This window comes from Pyrus communis, chromosome 6, assembly GCF_963583255.1.
Source record: "Pyrus communis chromosome 6, drPyrComm1.1, whole genome shotgun sequence".
Taxonomy (NCBI): domain Eukaryota; kingdom Viridiplantae; phylum Streptophyta; class Magnoliopsida; order Rosales; family Rosaceae; genus Pyrus; species Pyrus communis.
The window spans coordinates 12,715,329-12,740,151 of NC_084808.1; the positions used below are offsets into that span (position 1 = coordinate 12,715,329).

At 37.1% G+C, this 24,823-nt stretch overlaps 1 protein-coding gene and 1 long non-coding RNA gene across 7 annotated transcripts in view; one reads left to right on the forward strand and one right to left on the reverse strand.

Moving 5' to 3' along the window:
• The first annotated feature begins 11,478 nt into the window (after positions 1–11,478).
• The window catches only part of LOC137736841 (calcium-transporting ATPase 10, plasma membrane-type-like), a 30,150-nt gene continuing 16,805 nt past the window's right edge, over positions 11,479–24,823 (forward strand). For 3 of the 6 annotated variants that reach the window (XM_068476127.1, XM_068476126.1, XM_068476131.1), the window contains exons 1-2: positions 11,479–11,673; positions 11,835–11,923. The gene's annotated coding sequence lies outside the window, so the exon portion shown is untranslated. Of the gene's footprint in view, positions 11,678–11,834; positions 11,928–24,823 lie in introns of all 6 variants that reach the window. The other 3 variants (XM_068476129.1, XM_068476128.1, XM_068476130.1) reach the window with 2 other exon arrangements.
• Positions 12,129–16,412, reverse strand: LOC137736844 (uncharacterized). Its single transcript, XR_011068804.1, has 3 exons — positions 14,897–16,412; positions 14,125–14,769; positions 12,129–14,022 (listed from the first exon to the last, which is right to left on the reverse strand). It is a non-coding gene; the product is annotated as an uncharacterized lncRNA (long non-coding RNA).

The window sequence follows — 24,823 nt, forward strand, 5'->3', positions numbered from 1 at the left end:
CTCTCGTATATTTGTCTCGTGCTTAATTCTTCTTTTGCTGCATATTTGTCATTACTTGTATTTATCTATTGGCATTTGTTTGGAAGTTGGGGTTCATAAAGTTCTTGGTTCCCTCATATGCAGTCAGTCGAGACTGTTTGTAGTCAGTGGAAATGCTTTGAGGGATTTGCATGGGTAAAGGCTTATTAGCAAGAGACAATAGAAGTGATTATTCATAAAATTCAGTTTATTTAGTTCAGTAAAGTTTAGAGAAATCAAGGGCCGAGATGTTACCTCTGAAATGGTCGAATCCCAAATTTAATTTAATAATGTCCGTGTAATTCATCAAAGGTAAAGGATGGGCATGAGCTTTAAATTGGAAAGCTTCCCAATATTTTCACTGATGGGACCGAAAATTTTATTCGAAGGTAATGAAATTTCTTGAAGTGCTTGAACATTGTAGATATCATTAGGAAGGGACCTTGACACGAAATGATCACCAATTTGGAACAGTTTCTTAGTCCCTATGAAAGGATTGTTGCAATATTTCTAAGGATCTATTATGAAAATATAAAGTGGAAGCAACGGAAAGTAAATTATTTCTTTATAGTGTTAGCGTTCAAAGCAAGATATAGTTGGAGGCCTATCCCCAAATATAAATAGACAAAAAAAAAACTGATAAATATTTTCAAAAAATAAAAAAATAAAAGAAAATCTCAACGTATCTATCAAAGCATTTTCAATCACCTTCAAGAGCCTACAGTATTATTAGTGCCTACATTCTTTAGCCCTCAACGTTGCTTAAATTGATATATACGCTCCTAGGACTTTGAGTACATGTTAGAATGAACGTATGATAAGATTGCATGATGGTAGAGTTTGATTATTGGGTGTGAGTTTACTGATAAATTTTAGTTTTATTGTTAATTTAATCTTATAATTGATGGTAATTATGTAATAAAGGTAAAAAAGATAATTTACATTAAAAGTTTAAATTGAGTGTAAAATAAGGTCATATGAGTTCAAATTTCCCCATTGCTTATCTCATCCTTACGGGAGATATTAGCAATCTTCCTTTTAACTATTTTTTGCTATGTTTTAACGTTCTTCTTTATGGGTACAATCATGTAATATTACTTGATGATTAGAACTATTTAGTTTCTATGTTACCATTTTATGATCAATATATTCAGTAACAAAATTCAACAAAATAAAAAAAATATTTAATTGTTTGATTAATGTTGTCATGATTTTATTGTTTAACTAAAGAACATGAATTCATATATTATTGAATAACAAGTTAGAGGACTAGGTGATTTTAAATTTTGCTAAATTTTTTTTGTAAATATAATTTTTAAGAAGTGACCTAAAACAAACAATTTAAACGTACGCAGAAAAATTCAAAAGAGAAGATTGATAATGCTCTCTGTCCTTGAGTATCCATTTGTGTTTGGATAATGCTAGAAAGATCAAAATTTTAAACTAAATTTGAAAATTAAATGATGTATCACCAATAAAAAATAAGCACATTAATAAACATTTAAGTAATAATTTAATCATTAACAACTAAATCATTTAGTTTATAAAATGTAGTTTAAAATACTACTCTCCCTATCATACATTTTGTTTACTCTTTCTTCTTTAATTTTAACACATTGTCTTCGTCTCATTAATTGTCAAGTGTACGCAATGCTAGCCAAAGCATCCATATCTACATGACTTTTATAAATTAGGGTTTCACATGACGAGATGAGTGTGACAACCCGTTCCTAAAACTTTAAAACGTACGCATGAAAAGACGATTTTGCTCCTAGTGTGATTTTTACGTTGTGTGGTTGTTTTGAGTTGGTGTGGCTGGTTGTGGACCACACATACACTCTCCCATATTTTCCCTCACCCTTTCCCCTATCCCTGCACCTGTCCCGTGCCATTTCCTTTCCCATTTTCATATCCATGTGTACGGACACACTCCAAAACCCATGTAATCTTCACAGATCGAAGAAACAAAGTACATACCCATGCTTGTGAGGTCCGTAGGAGTTTAACCATACCCATTTCAGGTAAGGATACCTTCGTTTTCATGTCGAACTCGGGATACCCGATTTTTGGCACTGTTCATGCACACGTAAATTCTTATGTTTTTGGAAATTTCAAGCTTGTAGGAAGCTTGGTGAGGTCCTTAGGAGGCTCGGGGTGGTTCGTTTGAAGGTTTTGGACGTTGGGATCGTGAGTTTCGAGGTTGGCCGAAATTGGGGGTATTTTCCCGGCGAGATTTCGTGGATTTTAGCACTTGAAAGTGGTATGATCTTGTTCCCCTCGTTGTAAGCTTCAATTTGGTACCAATTTTGTGAAATTTGGTTGAAAAACGAAGAAGATATCATGATTTGAAATTTTCCCGATTTTCCGGCGACGGCACTGGAGCCTCGCCGGAGAAGACGACGGAATATTCCGTCAGTTTGGACGGAATATTCCTAACGCCGTTGATGGAATCCGTTAAAGTTAACGGAATATTCCTGACGCCGTCAGCGTGCCAGGCACGTGCCTGAGCGTGGCCGGCGCGTGGGGGCGCGTGCGGCGGTGAAATTTTTTTCTAAAAATATGGGGATGTTCCTGAGGTTGAGTAGATCACGTTGGTGTATTCATACACCCCATTTGAGCATTGTATGAGAAGTTATTTCTTAAGGTTGGTTATGTGCTTTAAAATTAACGTTTTTATAGTTGTTTCGCATATAGGTGATACCTATCCCGAGGACGAGCGTGGTCACTCAAGGCAGGGGGGTTACGACCCTTCCACATACCAGTGAGTGGGCTTTTGGTTTTCCGTATATACCTATATACTTATACTTTTCCCAGAAATTGATTTAGAACGTTTATTCGTTATATGCCATGCCTATAGTTTGCTATTTATTTACGCATTACGAGTTGCATATGTTTATATATGTTTGGTGCTGCGGACGCACAGGTAAGTACCAGGTGAGTTATGATTTATGTTTACATTCAGTAGTGATTTGAGATGCATATAGAGAGCTCATAACCTGCACCCCCGGTGTTAGTGCTCCCGCCCAGAGTTGGGCACAGTCCTTCACGTGATGTTCACCCCCACACCACACGCTCAACTTGGATCCAAGTTAGGTGCACAGTCTTGTCGTACAAACCACTTTAGGTGGTTCCGACTCGTAGGTGACCTGCGATTATTCGCCCAATCTTCACGTGATCGTAGCACTTGAGTGTATATATATATATATTACACCCAGGCTTGTCGTACAGACCACTTAAGGTGGTTCCGACTCGTGTGCAGGTCTAGTTAGTGAGACAAAGATTTGAGCTCTAGATTCAGCCGTACAGGTCACATTAGGTGACTCCGGCTGACAGATTATGTGATATTGATGCGATATTACCTGAGCACTTGCATTTTTCTTTGAGGTTTTGGCATAGCATATTCCTGAGCATGAATTATGTATATATATGTTATTTTTTGGGAAGTATACAGGTTTTACGGCGAGGGGTTAGAACTTATTTATTAAATGGTTTTCGAAAAGCTTTGTTTTTGCCCACTCACACCTTTGTTTTGCGCCCCTCCAGGTTCTAGTTGGCTAGCACGTTTGGTGGCTTCCCTGAGGATTTCCCCGGCATATCTGACAGACCACCACAAGTGTAGGACCACCTTCGGGTGTGCTTTTGTTGTGTTGTTTTCTTCTGGACTGCATTAGGCTTTCATGCTCTGAGCCTAGCGTTCACACTTACGCTTGCACTTGTTCATTTTTACCTTGTGTAAAGCTAGTTTTTATTTATTCGTACTACTTTTATTATTATTATTTTATTAGCTTCTACACTGTGCACATGGTTACGTCATTTCCACGTGACGGCCAACATGCCCTGATCTAGATCGGGGTGTGTCAGTTTGGTATCAGAGCTTAACCCTAGTCGTGGTGTGCTGACGAGGATGTCGGGTCCCTAGGGGGGTGGATTGTAACATCCCACATCACCCAGGGGAGTGATCCTTATATGTATATTCCCATCCCTACCTAGCACGAGGCCTTTTGGGAGCTCAATGGCTTCGGGTTCCGTAGGAACTCCGAAGTTAAGCGAGAAGGGGGCTAGAGCAATCCCATGATGGGTGACCCACTGGGAAGTTGCTCGTGAGTTCCCAAAAACAAAACCGTGAGGGAATGGTAAGCCCAAAGCGGACAATATCGTGCTACGGTGGTGGAGCGGGCCCGGGATGTGGTGGGGGCCTGGGCCGGGATGTGACAATGAGCCTGCTGCAAGAAAAATGTGTCATGCCATCTGCATCTTCTGCTACAAACGAGGTAGGGAGAGAGGTTTGAGCACTCGAACGTCAGTCTCCTTCGGATGAGGGATTCCTCAAATAAGCTTATTTGAAGAGTTTTTGTAAGCCTCATTCTATATTTTATTTCAGCGATTCAGCTGTTTATCATTTAGGTTTTTCTTTAAAAATTATCTCTAACAAAAATCACTCAAATCCAAAATTATTTGTCAGTTGGATTAAATAGTAATTATAATAGTTTTTCTTTGAAAAATCGTATTCGTTCATTTTCTTCACTATAAGTGGATGTCTTAATAATTTTGGAGTTATTTAATTTTTTGTAAGCAATGATTTATGAATGATGAACTAAAATATAAATGATTTGGATCATTGAAAAATGTTATAAAATGAGTATCACAATGTGTCTGTAAAAAAAAAAAAAAAAAAAAAAAAAAAAATTAATTGAGGGATCCTTCAACGTACGGAAGAGGACTACATATATATACACACACACGGGTTAGGATATGGGACATATGCTTTTGACCCACATTTTGACACCCATTTTGTAGGATTTACTTCGTAATGTATTTCAACGATCCGAACCATTTATATTAGGATATAATAACTCATTTTGTAGAGCCCACTTCGTAATGTATTTACAACGATCTGAACCATCTATATTTTAGTATATCATTCATAGATCATCCTTGCAAACAGTTAGACAAATCTAAAACCATTAAAACATAAATTTGTAATGGGGAAAATGAATAAATATGGTTTTACAAAAAAAACTAAATTTACTCCTACATTCATATGGTTTCAAATTTGAGTGATTTTTGACAGACATGATTTTTGAGGGAAGATCGAAAAGATAAATTGTTCTGATCGTTATAATACATTACAGAATAGACTTCAAAAAACGTGTGTCAAAATGTGTAGAAAGCGTTTGTCAAACATTTCACTCGATCAACTATATGTTTTATACATTTGTTTAGGCCAAGATGGATTGACCTAAGGACCATAATTCTCAGCCCAGTAAATATCCATCAGACCAGTAGGATTTTGGCCCATGAAAACATCTGTTTGACTGAGTCCTCATGAAAGTAGGATTATGAAAAAGATTAAGTATAAGGGTGGCTCGGTCGAGTCCTACACACATGTAACTGCCAAGGATTAGAATAAACCATGAATAAATATGGATTATCCCAGGGATCAAAATGCATACATGATCAGATAAAGATGGATGAATCTCATAATGAGACTAGATTCAGAGTCCTATTGACAATCAAGGAGACCGAGACTAGATGAAAATGAAGTTTTGACTAAGAGGGGATAAAAGGAATATTCAAGCAAATGTTGAGCAAACACAGTCCTATTAGGACTCTACCTCATCAAACTTGTTTATCATGGAAGTCTTGCCTTTAAATGGAAGAGGCTCTGCAACATTGAAGGTCCCTTTAACTCAACAAACAACTCAAACGCTCTATGAGAAATCCCTCGCTCTGCGTGAAACTCTTCTCACACTTCTTGAGAAAAACACTAATTATCTTGACCCTCCCGTCAACACATCTTTAGTTTGGATAACATTGTGTTAACAACCGGTGACATCTTCAGTTTGGACCAACAATATTAGATCCGTAGAATAAAGCAATCAATGAGCATCTTTAGTTTGTACTAACAACAATAGTTCTAGTAAGTTGGTTATCTATCCAATTATCTATCCAAGTCTTGGCTGGAGAAGAGTTTTTAACTTATTCACCGAAAGAACTTACTTCATTAGCTTCCAACGGAGTAGAGTGTTCTATAATTGGTTATTCTCAAGTGCATTTTGCAGTTCGGCATTTAGACGGTGGAACCACGTTCACCATAAAGATGCTCACCTCCTTTGAGTACCTGTGTCCCTACAGCCTGACATCGATTTGGCACACCTATATCTCACGAATATATATAGTCGATCCAGCTGAACATAGTGCATGAGATCCTAAATTTTGCAATGATCTAGGCAACCTAGTCTTCAAGTTCTAGAACCCAAGGCGAGATGTGTTACTTCCTCAACCTTTACTGCTCGAGTACATAAGTCAACAGTGCATTTGACATCATCACAATATATATTCTACTTGCCCGATCAAATTCAGTTGTAAGTTGGCATGCCCGTATTCACAAGAATGATGTAGTGAGCTCATAGTTACTCAGCATGCGCGCCACATGGACCTTGTACATAAAATGTAGTAATACAACGTGTGGAACACATTAGTGAGTTTTGCTTATATTACTGTGTACAAGATTGTACAAATAATTTTGTTCCTTTTCACCTTCATTAAATAAATAAAAAAATCTTTTGCATTTGCTCACCCTATTCATAGTAAATAGTACCTGTTTATGATGAACTCTTAATTTAGACTACATATTCATGACGTGAGAGCATGTTAGACAGTATAATTGTTGGTCTGATGATATGTTAGAACATAAACATACATTCTAAAATCAATTAGCACTTATGGAGAGATTTAAAATGTTATAAGCATTTTTAATATGTTACTTGGTCTAATGCTAATGTTATAACCAATTAGCATTTGCTAGACTTTTATCATTGAGTCATCCAAATGTATATAAAAAAAAAAAAATGAAAGAATTCATCATAAATATGTTACTTGGTCTCATACTGTCGATTTGTTCCATACTTGAATGCATAAACCATCTATATTGGAATGATTTTTTTTAGGGATGATCTTTGATTGAAGATTAAGAAATTAAGTGGTTCCGATTATAATGGTGAAGATATGTTATTTGCATGGGGTAGGAGGTGATCCGCATGTTAGGATTGACAGTACTATTGGATAGAGAAAATCACAAAGTAAATTAGAAAGATAAACACCAAGGATTTACGTGGTTCGGCAATTTGTGCCTATCCACGGGGTAACAATCAATCTTCCGTTAAATCAAAATAATGGGTACAACCAAAACAATCTTACCAAGCCGAAGATAAAACTTGATGAATATAAGAAAGTATAACACACATTCTCTAACTAAATCTCACTCACACAATTTATGATGAAACACTCTCACTCTCAACCTTAGCGTGGAACAACTCTTAGAATACTCTCTCTCTGTCTCTCTCTCTCGGAGTGGTATGCTTGCTTTTGGATGATCAGCAATAGTGAAATGCCACTTCTATTTATATGCATACAGGGAACATCCTACTGAGTCAAAGAATTAACTCCATCACTATCATTGGAAGTCGAAATATTCATGCACCATCCAATGCATTGGCCTTGGAACTTCATATATTCATGCACCACATAGAGTTCTCATGTTTTGATTAATCTTATTTGTAATTCCAATGTATAAGGTGAATGAACCAACCATTACATTCCTTTGAATGTAGTATTCTTCAACGAATCATTAGTTCTCTATAGAATTCTAGAGATTCCAAACCATCCTTCATCATGGGATGGAACCATGGTATACCAACACCATGTATTATCACGTATATGTAATTATTTTTTTTTTCCGCTATTGGTTGGTTGCAAAAGGATGAGAAATTTTGTGTGCCGGGAACACCCTGCCACGTGATGTTACCATTTCACATATTATAATATGAGGGGATAAAATGAGGGATAATAATTCAACCCCATTGAACTTCATAACTGTTCGAATGGCGCAAATTTGAGGATGAAAATTCGGATTTTGGATATGGAAAAAAATCATTAATATTATTCAATTAGGAGTTTGGATATGGTTATAGGGGTCCCCAATCCGTATCTGTCCCCGAATCCAATCTGAATATAATATTCTCAAGTATTTAAATGATTTAATAATTTGTTTTGTCTTTCTCCCTTAGTGGCTGTTATATTTGCTTTTGTCATCTTTTTTTTTTTTTTTTTTTTCTCAGGACAAATTTGCCTTAATTTGCTTTCATATTTGGCTTATAATGAACATCTGAAGAAAATATTGTTATGTTTTTTAAGATTTGAATGTGGATATTTAATGACGGAATTAGAATCCATTAAATTCTAATGTGTTAGTTGAACGAATAATTATTTTGCATTGACGAAAATGGATATAACCATTAACCGATGAGAAATCCGTTACCCCGTGGGTATGGTTATGGATAATCCCCGATGGTTAATTTCCGGTTATGAATATGGTTAATTTTCGTGGTTATAGGAATAGATATGGCATTTCCATCCCCAAACCAAACCTTTGTCATCCCTAGACAAAATATAGTTCATATTATATGTACATATTTATAATTTGAGTAAAATTATAACACTACGTTGTAGTGTCAAAATACCATCATGTAAAAAGATTCATAAAACTGTTCTTTTCTTTTTCTACCAAAAAGAAGAGGATATAAAAAGAGAATTGTTATTGGCACTCCAAAATTCTTATTTTACACTCCAAACTTTATATATTTAGAAAGAAAACCACATTTTGAGAAGTGCATAATAAGATTTTTGGAGTGTCGATATTCCCAAAAAAAACTGGCCAATTTAGTTATTCGTTAATTAAGCAGAAACACTTCAAACATATTTCATTTATTTCATCCATCTAGTAATGATATATGATAATCTATAATATCCCAGAAGACTTGGTAGTAGGGGTAGGCATAAAAACTGCCAAACCATAAAACCGCATCGAACTGTATGGAAAAAACCGAAAAGAACTGCGTTGATCGGAAAAATCCACTTTGAGTCAAAAACTGAACCAAACTAGTTCAAACCTGTTCCTGTTTCGAAGGAACAAGAACCGATCGAAACCGAACCAAACCGTTTTACTAATAAATAAATTATATATATACACGTGTCATGGTTTAATAGGTTGAAAAATTAGTTTCAACAAGTTGCAAAGCAGTGAATCCATCCCAATTAGGGCTCACCCTTCCTAAAATGTTTTTGCTTGCTACTGCTGCCAATATCAGGGAACCACTATCAGGAGACCGATGCTGCTTAAGTTCTTCTTTGTTTGTTGACCGACCAATGCATATTTCTTTTAATTGTCTCTTTTTGTTAACTTGGTGCCACTACCAAAGACATTTGCATTAAAAAGGATTTGTGTTGTATGCAACTTTATATAATCGTTTTAGAAGACGTATTTGAATGCATGATGATTTGGTGTTTAAATAATTTAGTATTCGGAACCGTAAACCGGCAAGAACCCGAATCGGAACCGGTATAGACTAAAATGTACGGTTCTAGTAATAAATTTAAGCGAAACCGCACTAAATCGAACAGTTGATATTTTCCGGTTCCGGTTCCAATTTAGGTGGAACTGCACAGTGCCCATCCCTTGTGCATAACCAGAACTAGTCTTGTGGAAATTTTAGGGTACTAGAAGAAGAAAAAACATTGATGAAGACCAACCACCGAGTAGCCGTTGTCTTGCCTGCAAATGCAGGCTGGATGTCAGTGGAAAAATAATAGTCCATCCCGGCCGTATAGCTTTTATTGTCATCAAGTGGAGTAGTTGTAGATAGAGATGTAGAACTTTTTTATAGACACTGCCACGACCACTCGATTACCAAAAGGGAAATTACCAGGAAAAGACGCTAATACAAGTGGCGCGCGGGGTCTTAGGATTGCGCAAGGATCACGCGTGGAAAGTTTCATTCGATAACTCATATGAGAGACTTGCCGGAGCCGGCCGGTAATCGAAAGCTAGAACATTGTAATACTGCTATGTAGATTATAGGGATGAATGACCATTTTTTCTACCAGATATCGGCAATCTAGAGTACTATGGTAAATAACTTCAGTTAGATTTTGTTGATTGGTGCTCCGTACGTGTCAATGCATCCAACATTTGCAAAGGAAACCTGCATATATACTTAAGCTTATCTACTCTGTCTCTGATTTGTAATGCAACCTCAATCAAATGAAGCTTGTAGGGCAAGAAAATTACGTGTTATGCTCTGGCCTTGTCCCCCCGAACTTAAAGTTTGTTCTACTTTTCTACATCATATCAAAAGCTTTCCGTTGAGCTGAAGACTACTGTATACGTACATATTTATCCATATCCACTATCTAGCATGTATCTGTATTTGGATATGTTGCCCCCAAAAAAAAGAAATTTATTTGCATATGCTAATCTCAAGAGATTGGTGGAGTAAAAATCGAGTAAAGGTTTAGAAACCTCAATCCCAGTTCGAATTCCCATGAATGCTTTCTTTGGGCCAACCTGCATCAATTAGTGTGTAATATTTCTTTATTAAAAAAAATTATTTGGATTATGATTAGGGGAAGTTCATAACCTTATTACCGAGCAATTTCAGTCACATGGATTTCTTTTTTTTCAACCTGCTCAGAATAAAGAGAGATATTAAGTATATTTAGTGACTTCGTTCGAATTCATTCATTTTTGCATCTGTCATATTCGATGACTTAATGTTCTACCTTGCTTGGAAAAACTAAAAGAAATCGAAAGAGCTTCAATATATCGATCCCTTTGATCTTCACAAAATTGCTTTAAACGCATGCATGCTTTGGGCCAGATGGCAGCAGAAGAAATTATGGAGTTGTTGGTTTAATTTGGTTACCTGTTAATTAGTTGTTGATCTATCATTAGCCAGGTAGGAATTGAAAACATATCTACCTGCTGGGTCCTGAATTATGGAGTGTAATGGCAAGTCTTTAATTCTATTGTCTTTTAAGGGTTTTTCTTTCACTCATTTTTTCTTGGAAAGTTCCTACGATTCCGAATGATGTATATATCTTTTAATAAACACATCCTGTTATATAATTAATCCCTTTGGGCAAATTTCTGACGTCTTGGATTTATATATATGTGTAGTACAGAGATCATGTGGTAGTACAAAAATGTAACAACAATAACAACAACAACAACAAAGCTTTATCTCACTAAGTGAGGTCTGATATATGAATCCTAGAACGTCATTGCACTTGGTTTTGTGTCATGTCTTCCGTTAGATTCAAGTTGTCCAAGTCTTTTCTTAGAACCTTTGTTCAAGTCTTCCTAGGTCTTTCTATACCTCTTTAGCCTTGAGACTCTATCTCGTAACCGCATCTTCTAACTGGAGCGTTTGTAAGTCTTCATTTCACATGTCCAAACAAACAAAAATATATAGATTTGTGGTGATGAGTGGTGACTGAGTTGGACTTTTGTTGGGCAACTTCCGGGAAAGTCAGTAATATCTGGAGTCCAAATCATATTACGACAAAGCCCATCTTAAGGTCCACACATGTCATCCTTATAAGTTGCACTACGTTTGATGCCCATCGAATCGGATTACACAAAGCAGATAGAAAAATATTATTCTCAGATCGAGCGAAACGCGTTTTGCCGTATATTTGAATCATTGCAAGTCCGTCAGTATATGTGCAAATAAGATATTCACTCGTTTATGGAAGATGCATGTCTTGAAATTGTTGGGAGGAATATAGATTGCTGCAAAAGCCCTCTTTTTACACGTATGTATGTGCTTTGATGCTATCTTTGTTTGTCAATAAAGTTATGTTCTTTTACTCTATCTTCTTGAAGTTGTTCTTCTTCTTTTTCGACATATGGAATAGAATATCAAACATAAGAATATCTGATCATCTGATCTTTCTGCACTTTCCCCGGAGGCCAGCTGATTCGATCTTTTAAGTTCAATTTCCTTCTGGAGCAATATATACACGAAGTTTCTTGGAAATTTCCTTCTATTGGTTTCTCGCTAAGGTAGGTATATATATCTTTTCCAATATATATTTTTTGCAGTATATTATACATGTTTTTCCTTTTGCATTAATGCAAATTTGCATTCACTTTGGATGGGAAACGAATAAAAAGAAATCAAATCCTCGCCGCAACTTCATATTTGATTCTTAGCAAATAGTTAGATGTCTAACGGGCGGAATGCAAAATGCAAAAATTTCAAGGAACAAATTTTAAGTGGATGTAAACCATCATTTTGGCTAAGAATGTATATAAAAATATAATTAAACATACATCTTTAAAAGATGGGTTTGTTAATTATAGAGAGAAAAGTAAAACAAAGGCATAAGGTTAATGTTTGCATTCCTCCCTTACAGAGATGAGTTCGTTCCTTCACTTACGTATGACGTATTTTTACTGTTTCACGATTGGAACCGTTCTATCTCTTAATCTTCACTTGAAGATCGTTCCTACAAAAAATCATTCAAATCAGATATTGTTTAGTATGTATGAAATCAATAAACAGTTCATCATGAACATGCAATTTGGTACTGACATTGTTGATTTATTTGATACATTAGATGATTAAACGATATCCGATTTAAATGAATTTTAGTATGAATGATCTTCAAATGAAAACTAAGAGATTAAACGGTTCCGATTATAAAATTTCTACAATGAAGATACGTTATTTGTAAGTGGTAGAATTTGCTCATCTCCTAAGAGGAGAATGCTTTGCTTGTATTGTCCAAGATAATAATGCCAAACATTACTTGATCCTTGTTAAAATTGGCTGTTGGTTAGAGGCTTAGAGCTACTCAGAAACTAATTGAGACGATGTTGTTTAGAGCTACTCAATTAAAGTTCACAGTTTGCTCAACACATGGATTTTGGGATGTTGATCCCATGGAGCTTAGTGGTTTTTTGCTTTAGGCTCAGTGAACATATATATAGTTAGTTTTATTTTATCCAATATTTATGTGGTTTCAAATTAAATTAAATTTTTGCATTCATTTTTCATTTGTGTGACTATTTTGCCCATAATAATAAACATGAAATTAAATTGAAAATTCCTAATTATATGTTTTTTTAATTTAAAATTTGAATAATATGATTTGCACTTGAAAAACATTCAAACAGATCAATTAGCGAGTGTGATAACTACACAACTATTTACCTTTGATAATTATGTCTATAACACTGCAAAAAAAACCTCGCCAGACAAGTAAAAGATGTTTTCATCGCCATAAACTTTTAACTGACACAAGTTTATCGAGAAAGATTAGTCGGATAAAACCTGTCACTCGAAGTCTTACTCAACGAAATATCTATTTCGTCGGCCACAACAAAGTTAGACCGACAAATGTATTTGTCGGGCAAACATGTGTTGACCGTATTGACTTGACGAAATCATCTTGCTAGCCTAGGATATTTCGTTGCCTAGAATCAAATAAAATAATGTTATAAATTTGACCTGACGAAAAAGTTGTTGGGCTAATATTTTTTAAAATTTTCAGAAAACGTTAAAAAAATATTTGTAATAAATAATTTTTAATTCTAATTATATTAATTTAAAAAGCTATAATTAATGACAACTTTAAAATTGTTATTTAATTACATTCAAAATAAAATTGTCCGTACAATTATGTTAAAAAAACTAAACATATAAATGTAAACTACTCTGGTGGGTGCTGAGGTGGCTGGGGGAATGGCTTCTGAAGGTTGCTCAGGGGGTCGGGAATGCTTATACCATAAGCTGACAAGGATTGGCTTACTCTAGCAAAGTACATGCACATTAATTTGTGCACAACAGCTTCTTTCTGTGCCACTTCTTCTTTTTGGCGCTCAGTTTCTTTTATTTGGTGCACTAACTCCATCTCTACATGTTGAAGTCTGGAATCAGTCTTAGTCGAAGGATATAACTTACTGAAGAAGACGACCTCTGAAGTCTTAAACCCGACTTGCTCATAGGCCACGAAGTTCTTTGCCTTTCCATCGCCTAACCTCATCCATCAATAATTGTAGATACACCTTTGGATTACATATCAGCTTCTCCATAGGCACGTCTGGTTGCTGCTAGGAGAGTAGGCGAGGTACTCGTCCTTCTTTAGTGTCATAAAAGCCTACAAAAAACAAAGGGGAAATCAATTAAGATTTTCGATCATAATTTAAACCTTATTTGTTGTAATGAAATTTACAATTAAATCATAGAAAAGAATACTTACAAAAATACCGTTCGCAATTTCGATGTCATAATTGGCATGTGTTTCCCCCCAAACATCCACCTTCGGGAAATGTGAACCAGTAGCTCACCATTCCTCAACCCCTGATTTTTCTGTAAAGTAAAACATACAATTAAACATTACTAAAGAAACATAAAAATTGAACTAGAATTAAAATGGATTTGGATCCCATTTGGATCCAAATTGTGGGGATCCTAGGGTTCCTTACATCCTAACTGTTTATCATACATCGTGCGGTAGCCATAAATTATTTTTAATTTTTAATTTAAAGTTAAACATAAATAGTACCTAACGAAAACTGACCGCACAATGTATGATGAATTACTAGGATGTGAGGATCCCTAGGATCCCCACAAAGAGGATCCGAAGAGAACCCTCATCCAATTAAAATATATATAAAGCTTACCTGAAATTTTTCACTCTGAAAATGAGTACACATCCACTGTCACTCACCCATCCCCTCCACAAACTCCTCATTCCTCAAGTGGATCTCTATGAGTTGTCTTAGGCGACACACAAGTCTGGTAGTAGATGTGTAGCTCGTACTTCCACTCTTTATACCACTCCTTCCACATTGGTCAATTTACTCGACACATGCCTTGTTCATCATATCCACTCGAAGTTGGCCTGAAATTCTAAAAAAAAAAAAAAACAAATTTTTTAGTTAAACCACATTAAATAAGTAAAGGAAAAAATAATAATAAATTAAGAAAGTTGCACACTTGTCGAGCAGTCTATCCATCTCGACACAGACCTCAGGGTTGTGCGTCTTCCAGGAATCAATGACCATGGGGCATTTGGTGTGGATGATGGCACCCATGTCGTGAGTCAACAAATTGTTGGCTTTGTCATTCACTCATCGGTGACTCGAGAGGTATCCAACCCAGATCAGCTTTTATGTGACCCGAGTAATCTAGTTGCTCACCAACACCCTACAAATCACCCATCCCCCATTCATTGCACAGTCGTCGAATCGGCCTTTACGCTAGGGTTGCCTTAAGCAGGTGTGGTAAGGATGGGGTTAGGTTGCCAGAAGCTCATGGCGTCTGCGACTTTAGGGGTGCCTAGTAGATCGGACCACCTGCCTTAATGGCGCCGGCAAACGACTTAGCGGGGCCATTAGGTCTCGCTGGCACCCTAGGTGGCGCTGGGGGTTAACCTCTCACTCTGAGCAAATGCGAAAGCAGAATGGCGACCACTAGTGATTAGGCGCGAAGACATATGTGAAAAAAAAAATTATTACTTTCCTACAATTTCACAAAATTTTCATATTTTCCTGCAAATTTCACAAATATCATTCCTACAATTTCACATATTTCCAAAATTTTACCAATTTAAACATTTTCTTACAAATTTCACAAATTTTCATACCTTTATACTAATATTTCACATATTTCTACAATTTCACAAAATTTTCATATTTTCCTACAAATTTTGATAAATCTCATAAAATTTCACATATTTCTAAAATTTTATCAAATTTAAACAGTTTCCTACAAATTTTCAAAAATTTCCTACAATTTCACAAAAATTTCTCACACCCCACCACCACCGTACCCACCCTCCCACACCTTATGCCACCACCGTAGCCATCCTCCCCACACCACAACCACCACCGTACCCACAAATCACACCCTTACAATCCTACCAATCATAACAAATCCTAGAATAGTTTCGAAATAAAAATTAAAATAGAGAGAGATAGAAATCACTGACAATGAGGTCAAAGAGAGAGCATAGAGTGATGGTGGTGTAGCTCGCGGGTGTTGGAGGAGAGAGCACATGGAGCAAAGATGGGTTAGATGGAGAGACTGAGTTGCAGAAAGAGAGATTCCTAAGAGATTTGCTGAGGTTAGAGAGAGTTGTGTCTCATGAGTTGCAAAAAAAGATACAGAGACTGAGCGGCATGAGGAGGAAGACAGAAGAAGATTCTGGGGTTACAACATATTGGACCTTTGCCCGACGGAAGGTTCATCGGGCGAAGGTTTTTAAAATTTTGACACGTGTTAAAATCCCTAATTTTTTATCAGGCAAACCCTATTGGTTTGGTGGGCAGTGGTTGCTTGAAGTATTTAATTTCGGTAAAATCATTAGTGGAACATAAAGTTTGCTCGACGAAATTTTAGAATATCTTGTCTGGTTACCTATTTTTTGGGGCAAGTTTGAATTTTTGGGAAAATTTTGAGGGCAATTTTTTTAATTTTCCTGTAAAAATTGTGCTGTGACTCGACCAAACTTTGTAAGTTAACCCGACATATAAACAAATTTCGTAGGCCTAATTTAAAAAAAAAAAAAAAAACAATATTTCTCAAATTTGAACATTAAATTCAAATGATTCAAAAAGTCATCGAATTTGACGATCATGTTATTTTAGTGTGTGATTTTACTCTCAATTTTTGGTCTTGTCAAAAGTGGAGTTAAAATGACCATTAAATCGTGATTTTTTTCTTCTCATTGTCGAATGATTTCGTTCTGTTACCTATCTCCGAACGTTTTTTTTTTTTTTTTAAATTTTTTGATTTTTGGCGTACGAGATCTTGAAGTATATGCAAACATGCTTGATGGTTGGATCATGGAAACTAGTTTAATTTTGTATAATGCGTGTCTCATCAAAAGAACAGATTCTCAAACACTTAGAGTTTATTCTATACTTTCATTAAGTAGAATGTAAGCTTTTGTTGTATTCACTAGTGTACATATTTTAAATTCATGATTGGGTTCGTTCATCGTATTCTTCTAGGGTTGGGGATTGTATTTGTAAAAAAAATCATCAAAATCGAAGTTAAAACGATTGTTAAATCATGATTTTTCGTTTCTAACCGTCAAACAATTTCATCCCATTACCTAATCTCCAGACATTTATTTTTGGTGATTTTTGGCCTCTAAGATCTTGGAGTATAGACAAACAAGTTTGATGGTTGGATTGTTAAATTAATTTTGCAGCCATATGGTTTAAAGCTTTGGGGAATTAGATTTTACCAGAATAATGGGTTTGAGTGAGTTGTAAAAATGGAGGAAGAAGAGGTGTTTATAAAATAGATGTGGAGATGAATCCAACAGTAGAGATTGAAGGTAGTATTTGTTGGGGATATGTCTAATCATGATGGTGGTATCCTCTCCGTTTTCTTCAACACGCAAGTCATCTGAGTAAACCTTCGTCATCACCTTCTTTGCCATAGAATAATCACTCAAGTATTCCACACGGCGATCCTTATATTCTTTCCAACTACTAGTTTTAATATTACCATATAAATCTTATAGCTGCTATGAACCCCCACAATTGGCTTTAACTTCTTCTTCTTGCACTTAACTCCTTTGATTTTTACCACCAATGCTACTCCCTAGACCTCCATAATTGAAACAAATAATAGTGGCAGTTTGATGGAAATTACTCGGGAAAGGTTGGTCATCCTAAACCTTAAAACCTAATTAAGCCTTTACGCAATGGAATTTTTCAAAGTTCATCTGGCAAGATTTGACTGGCTTCGTGCCATTTTTTTCCCTTGACACCAAATGTTTGCCTGACGAACAACGACCTGCCCTACCAAATTACTCCATCGTGTAAAAGCCTCTGAAAAACCAAAGCGTTGCCCAACCAAGAGTTAATTTTTGTCGGGCGAAGAGAATTTACCTGACAAAAAGCCGGACTAATCTTAGTAGGGCAAATGGTATTTTTGGCACTACAACAATTTTTTTTTTCTAAAATAATATAATGTCCATATATGAAAATAAAAACTTAACATCTTCATTTACTTATAAAAGAGATATGAAACAATTATACATATGCTATCATTATCTACCTATTGTAAAGATACATAAACAAATATGTACGTAGGGTAAAGATATATAACTAAACACTATGGGTTATCATCATAACAAATTTCAAGACATGTAGGAGCAGAAAAAGAAATATATTGCATGTAGTGCAGGTTATCAGCTTATGGGGCAGATTGGGAATGAAATTAATGTTTCTATCCATCTTTAAACTTAGGGGCAGATTAGGAATGAAAAATAAAAGTATTTATTTCTGAAAAAATGAAAGTAATAATAGGTCATGTAGTTGTCAAGGGGTTTAAAAAAATGATATTTTTTTTTTCGGGGTTTCCCTAAAATACGCTTGGAAATTGGGCTCAAATCAACTTTTCTAAGGGGTGATTTGTTAAGGACTGTAGTAATAAAGATTCAGTTTGTAATAAACCCTAGAAATAGGTAATGTGTGCTGTGCATGGCTGTAATAATTAGTTGAGAGTATTATGACAGGTGGCAAGTTAGTTAGAAGAATATAGTTATGTGTGAGTAGGAAAGGATGTATATAAGTAACACAATTGTAATCTATTTCTGTTAAGAAATGAAAATCAGTTTCACAACATGGTATCCAGAGCCTTCTGTCTAACGACTTCATCCTGATTCCCGCTCCCTCTCCTTTTTTTTCGCTGAGATTTCTTCCTCCCTAAGCTTTCCTCTTTCTCTCCGAGCTTCTTCGCTAAGCTTTCTTCATCTTTCTTCCATGGCGACCTCGGCTTCTCCCTCTTCTGAAACGGCAACACCGGTCAATCCTCAAATTTCTGATCCTAGCTCAGGAACAAGCACTACGCCTTCAATCACAATTCAGAATATCGGATCTATGGTGCCGATCAAGCTAACCACCACCAACTATCTCACTTGGAGTGCGCTCTTTGCTCCGATCTTCCGTCGTTACAACCTCACCGGAATTCTTGATGGATCTGTGCCTCCTCCATCACAGTTCCTCTCCGATGCTGCTGGACATTCGGTTCTCAATCCGGCATATGTCTCTTGGTTTGAAAACGATCAGAACATCCTCATCTGGATCAATTCCACCCTCTCTGAATCGATCATTCCCTACACTGTTGGAGTTACGAACTCCAGAGAACTTTGGGCTAAGTTGGAGTCAAGACTCGCTGCAGCTTCTCAATCGCACATCCATGAGCTTCGATCCCGTCTTCGTTGCATCTCGAAAGGTGATTCCACCGCTGCTCAGTATCTTCAACAAATTGAAGCGATCGCAGATGCGCTTGCTAGTGCCGGAGCTCCGGTTGAAGATTCTGAGCTCATTTCTGTTACACTCCATGGATTACCACCAGATTATGACTCATTCGTTGATGCGATCCAGTTTCGGCTTGGCTCCACTACAATTGATGAATTGCACGGTCTTCTTCTCAGTAAGGAGATACAGTTAGCAAATCGGAAGAAAACTTCTCCTCCTGTGCAAATTCAGGCCTATAATTCCACTGCCGGAATTCTTCCTACTTCAACCTCTCAAGCCTTTGTTGCTCAAGGTCGTGGCGGTGATCACAATTTCTCTCAAGGCCGACACTTCTCATCTTCAAAATATGGTCAAGGTCAAGGTAACTTCAGATCAAATAACTTTCGTCCAAATTATTCTCGTAACAACTCTCAGCGTTACACTCGTGGTGGTCGAAGCAATTTTACCTCGTCTGGCCGAAAGAATCCTTGTCAAATCTGTCGACAATTTGAGCATGATGCTCTCGCCTGCCCTCAGCGCATGAATCCACACTACTCCAGTGCTTCCCTTCCTTCTGCTATGGCTGCACATGCTCAGTCCTCTTAACCTAACTGGCTTATTGATTCTGGCGCCAGTACTCATATGACAAATTCCTACACCAATCTCCAGAACCCTGCGCCCTACTTCGGTCCTGAGCAGGTCTACATTGGAGACGGCAAAGGTTTGCCTATTCTCCACTCTGGTTCCTCTACATTACGTACTCCTAATCATCACTTTCAGCTTTGAAATGTGTTGCATGTACCTGATTTGAAACAACATCTACTTTCTGCAAATCAGTTTCTTGTTGACAATTGGTGTTCTATGCATCTTTATCCTTTTCACTTCATTGTGAAGGATATTTCTTCGGGGAAGATGCTCTTTAAAAGTCCTGTAAAAGATGGCTTTTATTCATTGCAATCCCAACCTTCCAGTTCAGCACTCAACTCTCACAATGTGTTTGCTGCATCAACTCATGCTTCTCGGACTCTATGGCACCATAGGCTTGGCCATCCTTCACTACAGACACTAAATAAGTTGGCTGCCAAATCTTGTATTTCTGTATCTAGTGGTTCAACTAATTCCTTTTGTAATGGTTGTGCTTTAAGCAAGAACTCTAGATTACCATTTACCTCTGTACCGTGCCACACAAGTAAGCCATTAGAACTCCTTCATACAGATGTTTGGGGGCCAACGCCTACTACTTCTTTTACTCAACACAGATATTATGTCATCTTTGTCGATGATTTTACTAAATACTGTTGGCTCTATCCTTTGCAATGCAAATCAGATGTGTTTTCTACCTTTGTCAAGTTCAAAACTCTTGTTGAGACCTTGCTGCACACTAAAATTGTTGCTCTCAGATCAGACTCTGGTGGGGAGTATCTTAGTACTTCATTCTCCAATTTTCTAGTCACACATGGTATTCATCATCAGCTTAGCTGCCCTCACACTCCCCAACAAAATGGTTGTGCTGAGCACAAGCACAGGCACATCGTTGAAACTGCTCAGACATTATTAACTGTCTCCCAGGTCCCTCATGGTTATTGGGATCATGCCTTTTCCACTGCTGTGTATCTCATAAACAGGTTGCCAACTGCCTCTAGACCATCTCCGTGGGAACGTTTGTTTCGAAGAACACCAACTTATACTACGCTCAAGGTTTTTGGGTGCAGTTGCTTCCCATGGCTGCAACCTTATTCTTCTTCTAAGATGGATCCCAAAAGCAAGCAGTGTGTGTTTCTTGGCTACAGTCTCAATCATCGAGGTTACAAATGTCTCGATCCTACCACAAACAAGTTGTATATTTCCAGAAGTGTTATCTTTGATGAGGATAGCTTCCCTTTTCACAACCTTGCTGCCTCTCAGTGTTCTCCTCTATCAACAACTTCCCTATCTTCCAGCACCATACCTACTCACCTTACCTTCACTCAACCCATCATCAATCCTTCCCTTCCACAAACACGGCCATCTTCACCTCCTTCTCACCCATCTCCACCATTTCCTGTCTCTTCTCCATCGTCCTCATCTTCGCATCCATCATGTGTAGTCCCACCTAATACTCATCCCATGCAGACCCGGTCCAAATCCGGTATTCACAAACCAAGAGCATTTTCTGCCACTAAACACCCTCTCCCTTCACATCTTTCTCTTGACTTTGTCCCTACCACCTATCTTCAGGCTTCTAAATATCCTCATTGGATTCAAGCCATGCAAGACGAGTTTACTGCTTTACAACAAACTGGCACTTGGTCCCTCATTCCCCCAACCGGCCACCAAAACATCGTGGGGTGTAAGTGGGTTTTCAGAATCAAACGAAAACCTGATGGTACCATTGATAGATACAAAGCTCGGCTAGTCGCTAAAGGATTTCATCAACAGGAAGGACTGGACTATACTGAGACTTTTAGTCCCGTAGCCAAGCCTGTGACTATTCGCATCCTTCTCACCCTTGCTGCTCAGTTCAACTGGCCTCTCAATCAACTTGATGTCAGCAATGCATTCCTCCATGACACCTTATCCGAATCTGTGTATATGCAACAGCCTCCTGGTTTTGAGGACATTACTCATCCCAATCACGTGTGTCACCTGCACAAGTCCTTATACGGCCTTAAACAGGCCCCTCGCGCTTGGTATGAGAAACTCCATGCTGCTTTACGAACCCTTGGTTTTGTTGGCTCTCAATCCGACCATTCCTTGTTTGTCAAAAAAGATCCACTGGTCTTTGTGTTAGTCTACGTCGATGATATTATCGTCACTGGGCCATCCATTTCAGCATGCCAACATGTTATATCTCAGCTCAGCTCCCTATTTCCCATCAAAGATCTTGGTGCCCTTCACTACTTTCTGGGTATTGAGGTTCATCGATCCTCTAAAGGCATCTTCATTACGCAAACCAAATATATTCTTGATCTTCTCAAGAAAGCTAACATGGATGGCTCCAAACCCTGTGTCACTCCTCTCAGCACTGCAAAGCTGGACCATTCCTCTCCACTTCTTGACAATCCTGCAGAATATCGATCCATCATCGGTGCTCTCCAATATCTCACCTGGACTCGACCTGACCTCTCATTTGCTGTCAACCTTGTCTGTCAGTTCATGCACCGTCCTCGCCAATCTCATCTTCTTGCTGTCAAACGGATTCTGCGATATCTAAAGGGTACCATTGAGCTTGGTCTCTGGTTCACCAAATCCCCTTCTGCACCTTGTCTGACAGCTTTCTCTGATGCGGACTGGGCTGGTTGTACGATTGATCGCAGATCAACGGGTGGCTACTGTATATTCTTAGGCTCATCCACCATTAGTTGGAGTGCTAAGAAGCAACCAAATGTTGCTCGATCCTCAACAGAGGCCGAATATCGATCTCTCGCCAATACTGTCGCCGAGATTACTTGGATTTGTCAACTCCTTACTGATATCGGGTTTGCTCTTCCTTCCACTCCGCAGCTTTGGTGTGACAATCAATCAGCCATCTCGCTTGCTAAGAATCCTTTGTTCCATGCACGCACAAAACATGTTGAACTCGACTATCATTACATTCGCGAAAAGGTGTTATCGCGCACTATTACGATTCACTTTGTTCGCACTCATGATCAACTCGCTGACATCTACACCAAATCTCTCTCCAAGGACAGGTTTCTGGCTTTACGATCCAAACTGTCTCTTCGAACTCCTCGCTTCAGTTTGCGGGGGGATGTTAAGGACTGTAGTAATAAAGATTCAGTTTGTAATAAACCCTAGAAATAGGTAATGTGTGCTGTGCATGGCTGTAATAATTAGTTGAGAGTATTATGACAGGTGGCAAGTTAGTTAGAAGAATATAGTTATGTGTGAGTAGGAAAGGATGTATATAAGTAACACAATTGTAATCTATTTCTGTTAAGAAATGAAAATCAGTTTCACAACATGATTTAGTATAAAATCAATAAAAAGTTACAATGTTAACAGTATATCAATAATATTTATATTAATTAGAAATAGGTCAATCGTATATTAGGATACTTAAATGTATTTAAAATAAACAAAAATTACAAAATCTGTCACTACAGCTGACATCTACTTCAACTAACACCCCTTTTCTCATAGTTTTTATATTTTGGAATAAATCGATACGGATTCAGACACTGTAACACAATGTCTATTTCCTTATTCTATTTGTTTACATTTGGATTCAGACACTGCAACACAATGTCTATTTTTTTGTATCGTTTTTTCCATCACTCAAACGCCTCCTACATGTTTTTTTTTACATTTGGATATAGACACTGCAATGTAATGTTCATTTCCTAATTATATTTTTTTACTTTTGGATTCAGACGCTGCGTTGCAGTGTCCATCTCCTTGTTTTGTTTTTTATCATCACTCCCACGCCTCTTACATGTTCTTTTTGTTATTTATTTTTTATTTTTACATTTGGATTCAAATACTGCAACACAATGTTCATTTCATGATTTTGTTTTTTATTTTTGGATTCAGACGTTATGTTGCAATGTCCGTTTTCTGGTTCAGTTTTTTCCATCACTCACATGTCTCATATCCTCACACGACTTCTCATTGTTACATTTGAATTAAGACATTGTAATGTAGTGTCTGTCTCCTGGCTCTATTTTTTAGATTTGGATTCAGACACTGCAATGCAATGTCCATTTTCCTGGTTCCGTTTCCTTGAGTTGAGCAGACTCCTCCATGTAAACGAGGGGGGGGGGGAGGGAGTGATAGAATATTCTTGTTCTAACTATTTATAATATCTTAAAGGCCATATGACATTCATAGAGAGAAGAATAAAACAGTCAAGTTCTAACTATTTATAAAGAAAGGATAGAAGAGTCAAGTTTTAACTATTTATAATGACTTAAAGCTCATGTGACATTCATTACTGACAAATGCCTAGTTAATAAAAATATATCCTTGATTAAGTCCAAAACAAAAAAATATCATTAATATATGGCTAAATAGTAAAGTTTTATTGATTTTTGGCTAATCTTTACATAAAATCCTTGGCACAATATTATTTAGATAAAACGCGACATTTATCTAGTGATCGATTTAAGTGTCAAAAGTTTTAGACATTTTAGCAGTCCAGGAGTGATACTGTCATCAATTTAATAGATAATAAATTTTGTTTAGAAAGTTTAAATTTAATTAGTAATGAAACCATTCAATATATAGGAAATTTAACTTTCATAATGTTACCGATATGATTAATGATGACATCCGCACCATCTAAATTTGGCATCCTGTCAACGCAAGTCTTGATGATCATATATATATATATATATACATATATATTAGAGTTCACTCTTTAAAAGCTTTAGTTTTTAAGGCTATTGGTTGTCTAACATCATGATATTTGGGTATGCTTTGCAAGAAGGTAGGACATGTGGGTTTCGATTTATGATGCCACTTCTTTGTTGGTTTGCATGGTACCGTGATGAGAGACTCCACCTATAAGTTTCTCTTTCTCTCTCTCTCTCTCTCTCTCTCTCTCTCTCTCTCTCTCTCTCAGTCTGCTTCTCCAAGTGCAAGACGAATTTGCACGCAAGAAAGAGTATTTAAGCTTGATATTCATCGGCGGCCGTTCTCACAGCTTAAGCTTTTGAGACCATTGTCGCTTGTCTATCAATTTAAGTCTTAATAACTTTAGTTTTACCAAGTAAGACT